The sequence below is a fragment of the Pararge aegeria genome, chromosome 2 (assembly GCF_905163445.1).
Source record: "Pararge aegeria chromosome 2, ilParAegt1.1, whole genome shotgun sequence".
NCBI classification, from domain to species: Eukaryota; Metazoa; Arthropoda; class Insecta; order Lepidoptera; family Nymphalidae; genus Pararge; species Pararge aegeria.
This window is the reverse complement of record NC_053181.1, coordinates 13,435,396-13,447,402: the sequence shown is the minus strand read 5'-3', so window position 1 is coordinate 13,447,402 and position 12,007 is coordinate 13,435,396. Positions and strand designations below refer to the sequence as shown.

General features: G+C 33.2%; 1 protein-coding gene across 1 annotated transcript in view; it reads right to left on the bottom strand.

The window, feature by feature from the left end:
* LOC120628264 overlaps positions 1-3,475 on the bottom strand; it is a 36,686-nt gene extending 33,211 nt beyond the window's left edge. Inside the window, exon 1 of the mRNA XM_039896552.1 lies at positions 3,225-3,475. The gene's annotated coding sequence lies outside the window, so the exon portion shown is untranslated. The remainder of the gene's footprint in view (positions 1-3,224) is intronic.
* Positions 3,476-12,007: the final 8,532 nt, after the last annotated feature.

Here is a 12,007-nt window from a genome sequence, read left to right as displayed (position 1 = left end):
ATTTTATCATATATTCAAAGGTAGGAAACCTGTTAGTGTTGTATAACGCTCATATTTCTAAGATCAGAAGGTACCTACGAGTATGTGGTATCGCTCCAAATATTTGTAACCGGCAAGTACACAAAATTGTAATTTGTATAAAAAATAATAGAGCTAGTTACGGTCTAGTTGTTAGTAAGATTTCTATGGGCATAACAAAAAACTAAATTAATTTATATTCCACCTACGCAATGTATACCTAAATAAAAGACTAAAATACGTTTAGCAGTAGCGTATTGTATAGGCTGGCTAAGTTGGCTGGTTACAATGTTGAAAAATATTTGTTGTTGTAACTATAGCATAACATGAGCATAAAGGGCAAAATAGCGTTTACCGAAATAGGTTTGTTATATTCAACAGCTGCTCGCCCGTTTTAGGTAACTCTTTAATGTTTGCGTCCAGTGTAAAAATACCCTCATCTTTTTGTCGCTGTCTGGTGGGACGGATATGTCTTTTGTCCTTAGATGCATATTTAAGAGCGTTTCAAGTTAAAATTTAAAATTCGTTTAAACATAATGTTTTCATACACAATTCCACGTGGTTAAGTACCAAAAGTTTTGGAGTTGGTAAGTCACTTTGTCTTATTGCAGCCACACACAACTTTACAGACGAGTTTTCAGAGTTCCATATAATATTTAGTATCGAGACTAACATTTTTAGAGAACTCTTCAACACCCTAAACGAAATGTTTGTGACAAAAAAAAACAATTATACTTTGATCCATTTGCCCCTTCAGAAAGTTGTGTTTTAAAAATGCTTAATGAGGTATTTAATTTTAAAGGACTTTCGTACAATTTTCCAACACCTTAACGAAAGATGTCCAACATTTGTTTTTTCGCAAACTTCCTCTGGTTGTCGTGAAAGTCCCATCAAAATCGGTTCGACCGTTTTAAAGACTAGCCCTAGACTAGAAAGATGGATAGACTATCGATAAACTTCAATACGTTGTATGGTTAAAGAAGTCCGTTCAAGAAGTCATCTGAGGGAGGGGCAGTTATTTTGAAACCCCAGACAGACACCTCGATTTATTTATTAGTAAACATAAGTTGGATATTAATCAATGGCCTTCAATTCCATATTTACTTTTAAACAATCAATTAACTTTGTAAAAACGTGACATTATTAAAATTTTAAACAAAAAATTGATACCTAGGTCGAGGTAGTTATAGAGGTATGTAGGTAGGTTTACTATATTTTGCATTGAACAATATTATTGGAAATATGTGTAACCTCTATTTTAATCAGGATATCTTAGTGTCAGGGGCAACGTAACTGAGTAACAAATTATTATCACTGTAACACGATTGGTTTTAACTGATTGCGTTGTTATTGACATAGAGTCGTTTATCGGGGCGAGGTTTCTCACGTATTATGGTGTAATGAAGATGTATATTTTACAGGTATTCTATAATTATATAAAAAATAGGTTTACAATAGAATACATGCATATCTTGTAAACAAGAAACTAGTTCTGGCCGGCAATTTAACTGGCCTTAATGTCAATATTGACAATATTTTTTTGTTTTCGGGCTAAATATATAATAATTAAAAGACACCTTATGTCCGTCTGTGTAGCATTGTAAACGTACATGCAAAATTGCATTGAAATCTATTGAGTAGTTAATTTAACTAAAATCATGAAATTTTAGTGTAAAAGGGTAACAAACATACTTACATTAGTATTTATAATATTATAATATAATAAAAATAAAGTTTGCCAACTAGCACTAGAGAAGCGTATCTTAACTCTATACCTATTGGTTATTGGTATATCCTATGAGAAAAGGAGTTTGTTCTTAGCAGGGGAACAATGTTATGCTATGAATGATTAAAGGCCAGTGGTTAGGACTTCGGCTTCACTTTCGGAAGGCCGAGTTCAAATCAAAGCACGCAACTCTAACTTTTCTAACTCTCTGTTTTAAGCAATTAAAATATAACTTGCGTCTAATGTTGTTACTTATAATGTCATGTTAAACTTTATGTTCTATGTTGAGCTTGTTTAGCAAAACATACTCATACTCTGGATGAACCAAAAACGTTATAATGTTTTCATGTTGAACTTCATAATCGTATATGCAAAGCAATATCATAATATATAATCTTAAGTTACACATGTAACCAACATTTTCACTGACAACTATCTCAATATACTTATTAAAATGCAGAGATATGCAAAAATTGGATTGTATTTAAGGTTTGGGTGGGTAAATACTTAAGAGTATTAACTTAAATAAACTTTAGACCAGAAAAAAAGTTTAGGTTGACAAAGGAGACGTAAATACTTTTATTTCTACGGTTCATAAATATTTTACCTACTTAAACATTACAGCACGTAGGTATAACGAGACTGTAATAAATAAAATAAGTAGGTTACTAAACTAGATATTTTTTTTATAAGTTTTTATCCATAATGGAAGGTTTATATATAGGTGGCTAGTAAGGTTTTACATTGAGTTAAATTATGCATAGAGATCTACGACAAAATCAAATAAGGAAAACCGACATCACAGTATCTCTACAAGTCTTTTTTTTTACTTGTCTTAGTATTTAAACAATCTTTGCTATAAATTATGTTTAAAAAAATAATAAAGCTAAATAAGGCCATCTAGACAATATATATTTTATTTATTTTATAACGCACTGGTTTTTTTCTGTTTAAAGAACATGTTACATAAAAAAACACTGAATACATTGTTTACATAATAAGATGACTAAGAAGTACGAGTAAGTATATCGACAATGCTACATTACATAGCCAAGTTGATTTCGTGAATTTCTAGAGATATAAAGGACGCTACGAGTAAGTAGATATAATACTAAAGTAAGTAGACTATAGAATAGATTTAATCTAATTTTTGTAGCTCTACATTAAACTCTACTTAAACGTCTATAAATGAACTTAAAAAACTGATTTATTTATTTATTTGAACAATCTCAAGATCATTATCATACCTTAATTTTTTTTATTGTCATAATTAAAAAACAATCAAAACTACCAGGCATTGAAAGCTAATATAATAAATATAAAAAAGAAGTCTTTCTATTAATCTACTGCGAATATTTTAGATTAATTTAAATGAAAATCAAAATCATTACGAAAATACCGAATAAAATTTGAAATAATTTTTAATAAATCTACATATATGTCTATTTATTAAATAAAATGCTTATTAATATGTACTCACCTATTATTTCCGAAGTGTGATAAATTAATACAAATTTTGTAAACAATAATCCGATAACCGATATTCACAAGCCATAAATCACAACACAGTATAAACAGGACACTACAGTCGCAACGTCATTCGGGGGTCGTACGTTATCACCAGTAGCGTAGAGACGTGCAGATCGATCCCAATGCGGGAATGTTTTGATAAGGGCAGCTGCGGATGCGGAGAGTACGCAAACACGCGTGACAGAGTAGCGGAGAGCTCGGTGCGCGCGGCGCGACTGACTGACGGACACACGGACTCGAATATCGTCTTCGCCGTACCATCCAGCGGTTCGAGCAATGCAACAAAACCAGTTGAGTTGGGTATAGCTAACACGATAATCCTGCAGCGCTGAACGATTCGATTTACACAATCACAAATTCGGCTCCAAATGCCTTCGATACTGTGCGGTTCTGTAACCATACAATTATAGCCGAAGAGCTAAGTGATCTGAGGTGTGACTTGAAACTGACAGTCCTTGTACTATAAACTCAAATTTGGTAAAAAAAATGCATTTCACGCGTTGTAGCCTATTAATATTACTTAAGTCTGACTTAAGCAGTTTTAATTTCAAAATACAGTTATCATCATAATATTAAAGGAATAGTTGACGTCTCTGTAATAAAGAAGGTAATTCTGAAATGAAAACGTCAATAATGTTAAAACAATACTGCTTTAAGCTAGGCTTTACTGCTGGATAAGCCTCAAACTGGCTTTGAGATTTGGCTATCTAGAAATTGTAGAGGAAATAGTCTACCTTGTATCTCGTATCGTTTTCACGGAGATTTTTGGTTAGATGACGATATAAGAGGTTAAGTTATACTTTTATGGTTTCTTAGCTAAACAAAACTTTTAAAATTTTTTGGTGCGTTAAACGTATTATTTTAGAACGAACAATGACATGAGAAGATATCAATTATCATGAAAGTGGTGCTGTTTTTTCTTTTTTTCCTTTTGTTTTACAGTAAGCTAAATAACAAACATTCTGTCAAACCTGACAACAGTTTGATGATGGCATAAGCTCTCTCATAATATAACGTAGTAATAAAATATTAGATCTTAACTTAATTAGGTAGGTAGATAGTATAAAAACAACTGAGGTTTTATGAATGTTTTCAAGAAGGACCTGCAAATGATAATAGGTTTGTATATTTATTTATGCCCGATGGAACCATCACGCGCGGGCTAGCAGGTTAGATGTACGAATCTTTAATCATACTTAACTAATGCCCGTTTTCGCTAACGACGGCCAAGGCAATGCCGAAATAAGTAACACCTAATCAAAGAAGATTCTTTTCATTTACCTTTCACCAATCGATTTTAACTAGGCAACTCATTTACCCTAACTTGTCTATTATTTACAAGGTAATATCAGTCTCAGGTTGTATTAACATATTTTTCATTTTCCTTATGGAATTTTCACCAAATTCATATTTTTTTATCTGTCAAGTGACAGTTTAGGAGTTCCCTAAACATTACGAAAAGCTGAATCGGTGTCGTAACTTAGACGGCGCCTAACGACATCATATCAGAGTTCGTAAAACGCTTTTTTTTCTCTAAGAATAACCTAAATCAGTAGGTATCCAATTAAGGTGATTCCTATGTTTAGTGAAAACGGGCTTAAGAGTAGTGACTTATTTTAGGCTTTTAAAACACTTACTGCCACTTGCCCACATGCTCCTGGAATACTAGAACGCCCGAACCAGCGATAAGTCGGCCGCTTACGCGACAAGTGCATCCATTCATTCCCTTTCTACTGCCACGCTTGATTTAGATATCGTAAGCCAAGAATCACTGCGTCCATGTGGCGATGATCATTTATATTTAGTCGTGATTGTAAAAAAAAGGAACTGCGCCTTTATATTTGGTTGTGATTGTAGCAAAAGAAACTGAGCCTGGCCGATTTATAGGCGTAATTGGAGCTTGGTAGCGTCAGAGTAAATGAAATTAATACAATGTTATAAAAATGTACTCACGATTTTCTAGGGATGTGGAAATTGATGACGTTCGTATGTCCGTTTTCATCTTTCTAGTATTTTAAATACAACATGAGGCATGGATTTTTTTAAACAAAATTTTACGTGTAGTACGTACTATGTAGAGCTCCGTACCATTTTGGTCTTCCTAAGAAAAGTTGTAAGAAAACTAAAATAAAAACTACTCTCTGTTGCCCGCGTTAAGCGGTTATTTTTTCCAATCCTGCGGGAACCGTTTGTTTTTTGGGGATAAAAAATGGCATATAAATTTTTAACAAGTACGTTATTCTCCATCTTTTCTTTATATTCTTTGCCGATGTCTTCTTTCAAATCAAGATGATTGGTTGGACCTTTGGCTTATTTGACAACTTTGATTGAATTTGACTAACCAGTTTCAGTGTGTATCGAAATGCAAAGTAAAGGTTACTTACTAAGACTAACTTATTAAGACTAACTTTAAGATTTCAATATGATGATTTTACTATTGTAGTTATTTATGATAAAAGGATAAGCCGTTATTCAATCCAAAAAGTGAAAATTAATTACAATCTGAAAAATTATTTAATTCATCTAAAATTATATCCTTATTAAAACAAAACTGTTAATAAATACGTAAAATAGATAAAAATAATTAAATAATAAATATTATATTATTCTATTATTCACTATTAAACAATATTTTTCTGAAAAATATATTATTTATTTTGAGGAAACTAGGGTCATATACAAAAACCAGTTTTACAGGGTTTTTGTATTCGTGAATAAAGCGACCTACGAACTCCGCTCGTTGTAACTGATATTAGAGAGAACAAAATTTTCGTTACATTGTAATCCTAGTCCATTAGATCAATGTGTTACTAATTATAATTACAAATCGAAAACATTTGAAAACGTATCGGTAAAGTCGTCAATTGAAATTTAATTAGCGTAGCTATGTACAGATTCTGTTTCATCTACTATTCCAAGAGACATCAATATTTTATTCCATCTAACTGATGGAAAGTAAGTAGTAAAGAAAGTATTGCACCTATTTAGGTCAGCGGATCGAGACATAAAATTGAAAGCAGTAAAAATAAACGGTACATAATCGAATCAAGCAATTTATAAACTCTAGTTCGCTGAAACTATTGCTTTTCACTGGTAATATAAATAACCTTGGCAATTGGCTTAAAAAGTCTCAATCTATTTTTAATATAATTTAGCTAATTAAAAAGCTCTGCTTTAAATACCTAGGAATAACGCAGTGTATAATATTTTATATTGTCTTTATACATGCGAGTAGGTGTAGAAAAACGTCGTGGTTGCATATTGCTTTTTGGGTATCTTTGAATGTGTGTAGGTCGTGTAAATATTAAAATCTATACCTAGCGTTAGTTTATCTTTGTATATAATAGTATCCTATCTTACAAATATTGTTATGGATATATAAGTTATGCTATAACAAAATATGCGGCAGTAAACAACCATTTTTATTCACCCGGAATAGGGAAGCGTGCCAGGATTTTCCTATTGCTTCCCGTTCTAAAAAAGTTTTAATGTTTTACCATAATATTAAAAATATATCAACATTTCATAGTTATACTTATGTTTACTTATATAAGAACTTCTAATTTCTACTTTAAAATAATGTTTTACTGAAAGATGAAATGTAGATTAAAATATTTTAGTCAAACGTCACTTTGGTATTTTTATAGTATGCAAAAAAATACGTTTGACAGCAAAGATCGCAAGATTTACGTTTGTTGAAAGCCTGTTGTTATTTACGTAAGCACCCTGTGGGATTGGTTGTCTCTATGGATTATTATGACGCAGATATCAGGCTCTCCGAGCCACGAGGTTGGACACCGCTGATATTTCAACCCCGGGCTGGTAAAAGATTTTGTATGAGAGTACCTTACAATTTTTGGCTGAGAATCAACTAAAGACCTCGCGTACCAATTCCAAATCTTAGGTAAGATCGATAGAAAAAAAAATTCACCAACTCTTAGGTGCTATAGCTATTGGTGAAAAGTTGTTGCATGACTAGGAATTTCCTTAGATTAGGCGTTACTTATCATAGCATTGCCTTATATAAGTTACAATCATTTTTTTTAGACTAACTTCGACCTTTCATCACAGTCGAATTATATTAAGTACCATTCATGTACTAATACAACTAAGATTTAGACAAACTATTGATCTTATAATTTATTAATAATAATTCATTTTTAACCTATAAGTACTTAAATATATCATTTTATATACTAAGAAATAGCCCAATAACGCTTATTAGGCTTTTGATAATAAACGGTAAGTGCACCGTGTTCATGTTTTTTAATGCAGAGCCGATTAGCGCATTGGGCGACGACCCTGCTTTCTGAGTCCAAGGCCGTGGGTTCGATTTCCACAACTGGAAAATGTTTATGTTATGAACATGAATGTTTTTCAGTGTCTGCTTATATGTATATTATAAGTATTTATGTATATTATTCATAAAACTATTCATCAGTTATCTTAGTACCCATAACACAAGCTACGCTTACTTTGGGGACTAGATGGCGATTTGTTTATTGTCGCAGTATATTTATTTAAAAAAAAATGCAGCACTTACACTAACACTACACTGTCACTGTTCACTAAATCGAAAGGCTTTGTCTTTTAGTGTTCTTACTAACTTCGCTAAGTCGAAGACCTAAATTGGCATAACTTTAAAGTGGTTGACAAAGTGAATTTGTTAATTTTTAATCAATTATTATGTAGCAGAATCTATAACATTTCAATAAAACAGCAAGCAAAAGGATTATTCATTTTCAAAAGCGGTAAACGCTATGCATAAGGCGCACTTGGGACATTTTAACAATTAAAAACATTATACATAAATCCCGCTGTTGCCATTTTAGCAAATGGAAAACTCTATGCATAAAGCTTGCTTTTAAAATAACAAGAAGTGGGAAATTACTGAAAGCATATATTTTTTAATGTTTTACATGTTACTAAATGGAACACGCTTACTGGATAGGAACTCTGGAAATGTTGAATAAAAGCAGGCTTACTTTACGGAAGTCCAAGATTTAAATAGATATGAAAACCAGATTTGACTGGTATGAGGCTTCGGCCGTAGCTAACACCATACCGACAAACACGTTCCGTCAAGCGAGTTAACGTTTCGGTGCGATGTCGCGTGGAAACCAATTAGGGGTATAGGTTTTATATTACTACCAAAACCCTTATCGGGCTAGCCTATTACCATCTTACACTGCATCGTCACTGCCACCAGGTAAAATTGCAGTCTTGGGCTAAGTTTTAGTGGAATATAAAAAAAACATCTGTACGGTGTTATAATATTTATAACTTTATCTTTCTTTATACGCCACACCAGAGCTTCTAAAACACGCTGATTTCACGAAGCACAATGCTGCTTCAGTGTCGGACCGAAATGTGCGTGAACTTCCTCCAGATTAGGTTACCTCTAAAATAAATTGATGTCTCGATTTCGCTTCCACAACCAAACATTTTAAGAAGCTCATCAAATCGTACTTTAGGAGAGCCATCCGATATGCCAAAGCACTAGTGGTTGAGGCTTACGCTTACGGTTTACGGTTGGTAAGTAGAAACTTACACTCTCGATCCCAACGCCGCTTCCCTCAGGAGACCAATCATGTCCTTTTATGATCCGGACGAACAAATAGTGACTGACAACATATCTCCAGAACAAAAACTGATAAAACTATTACACAGTGTATTCTCCAATGAAGACGAAATGCCGTGTACTAAACCGTTGTGCAACAAACACAAAATATTGTCCAACTGCACCCGTCTGAGCCTCAAAGGTGGTGCCCTCGCGTGCCGCCCACTCCTGGCAGGCTTTGCAAGACTCTCCACTCCACGCCGAGATGCCGCTGTAACTACCTATAATAGGGCCTCCGCACACCATATTCAACAAAGACTGGGCTGAATTAGATGAGCGGTATAATATGCCACTGTATGTGAAATGAAATTAAAATATTCATTATATCTGTGCCTGTAACATGTTAAATCAAATCATTTTTTTGATTAAGATAATCCTATAGAAGGCAATTTTGATACGTCACAGGTTTTAACATTGTTAGTGAAATGACAAGCCATCCAAAACTATAACAATGCGCGTATTTCGGAAGATTAGTGTGATTTTGAAAGAATAAATTTGAGTGCATCGACTATTCTGGATGTCGCGGATTATAGCAATTTAGGTAAGCGTAATATTTATGCAAACTCTGGAAAAATACGTCTTAACGTTACTTTTATTAATTCTAAAGTCAAGGTATAATAATGATTATCTTATCTGCGACGAAAATTTAAATATTTATGTTAATGTACAATTTTGCAATAAGAATTCTTTGTACATTGTTCCACTTAACTCGAATATTAATTAAATCGTAAAGATAATATGATTGTAAATGAAGTAGATATACTTAATTTGTAACATGAAACATGCCACGACTCAGGAATGTATAAAAACTATCCAATTTGCTCACCGACCGTTATGTGTATGCAATTATTAACAGCTAAAAAAAAACCAACAGTTTCGCAATTTAACTTTGGAAATTATAGCTGAAATAAAAATGCATCTTATCACCATTAAATTTCATGGAGTTTTAAAAAGAAATTAGTATCTTGTATTATAACATTACAACAATTATTACCTACAATTAATGTTTATTTAGTGCTATTTGGATTTAAAAACACATGGCGATGTCCAGGGCAATAATAATTATTTATTGGATATTCTGTTAGAAAATTTTCAGCACCAGATTGGAGTTAGAAAATTTGCGTTGCCCACCCTCGTACCTCGGAAAGCATGTGTCATAAACACGTGATAATGAAAATTAAAGGCCGCCATCTTTCATTTGAGCAGCGTGGAGGGTCTTTGATTAATACCTTTCCCTAGGAGAGGCCTTTGCCAAGCAGTGGGAGTCTTGTGAGATGCGGACGATGATTGTGATTCTAGGCATGGTTTAAACATATATTCAGTGAAAAAAGAATTTATTCTGCATTATTACGGAGAAAACAATTTATCCTCGAATCTCCATTAACAGAGAAACCGAATATGCTTTTATATAAAAGAAGAATCAGATGAAATTTGAAAATGTAATCTTCAATCACTCATAGTAGGAACACATATACGAGTATAATATTGAAGTCAATTTCGTACTTCATCAACATTTCAAATTGAGCAAATAAAAAAGTTCGTTGAACTAGATAGAAAGACAAATTGGATTTCTGACGTTCTTCTCAGTTTCTGTCTGAAAACAGATACCTGTGCCATGATATGACTTGCATATCAAAAGTTTTTGTCCGAACAAGGTGGTTAACCTCATGCAAATATTAGTCTCATACTTAACTGTGACTAAATTATATATTTTTTACTTACTTGAAATCCGATTAAAATATATGAATTACCAGTTTCAAAAGATTCAATAAATTATATAAAATGTATCGTCACATTTCATAAAGAATGATTGACGTTAAGCAGGTGAGTAATGTTTCATACTTAGTTAAATTAATCACTTACTAGGTATATATTATGTAGTATAAAAAAATCTATGCAGCTTACTAAGGTAACCTATCCCATATACGAGTATATTGCTAAAGTTTAGTACATATAACTTCTTTATATACCCACCACATCTTTTAACTTACGCTCTCAAGTCTCAACGCACATTTCACTCCAAAACCCGAAGTTCAGGAGATGTTGGATTCCAAACGCACAACTGGTACAAATGAGCGTTGCGAAATCAGCGTATTTTGGGATATCTATGATGTTGTGTCATCCGTAAGAGATGCTGACTGTAGGTATACGCATATGATCATTATCCCATCCCTCGTGTTAAAAGCTGTTATCGTTGATACAGTGTTGCACACCACTTCACACTACTAAAAAGTAATGAAATGATGTTTTACATTATAAGACAAGGCAATTGCAAACAGAGCAATCGTACGGTAAGTTCGAGGTGGAGCGGGTCGAATAAAGGACCCTTACCTGACTCAAGATTAAAGGGCCTACTGATACGGTCTAATATATCGGCATTTACGATGAGATCAAAGGCGTAAACTACTGTATTTCTTATACTATGGGATGGTGATGATACGAATAAAAGTAGAGTATAGACGTCTTAGTCAAACCTCTATATGAATATTCTCACTCTGTTATCATCCTTAACTTATTAACGTCTCACTGTACAAGTCTTCTTTCACACGGGTTTGGGAGATAGAAAACTCAATACTTAGGTATTGAAAAATACACAGAAAATATTAGGTACGTCTGGCCATCACGGGCACTTTAATCACCACAATTACGTGACGTGTAGATTACATACAATAACACCGCAAAAAACCGTCACGCTGTATAGGTTGCATACAAATGACATAAAGATAAAGATAATAATTGAAAGATTCAAATCTGATAAGTATTACGATATTTTATAAGCATCAAGAAATTGAATTATAACATGTAGGTGGGTAGGTAGCTATAGTTTGCAAGCGCATTAACCTTGCTCCGGAATGTCGGTGCATATGTTAATAAATATAAGTACTTGAAAATACGAAAGGTTTCCTTCGTATTCTTGAACAGTTATTATCAGATTAAGAACAAGTATGGAAAGCCTTTAAAAAAATTCAAACACTTCAGTAAAATTCCCTGTAAAAGTTGAATGGGATTTCGAATAAAGGAATGAAGGGCGTAACTGGCTCGATGGTCTAGTGGTTAGAGTGTTCAACTGCAGATCCCGAGGTCCGGGTTCACTCCCCGGGTGAATAGTATTG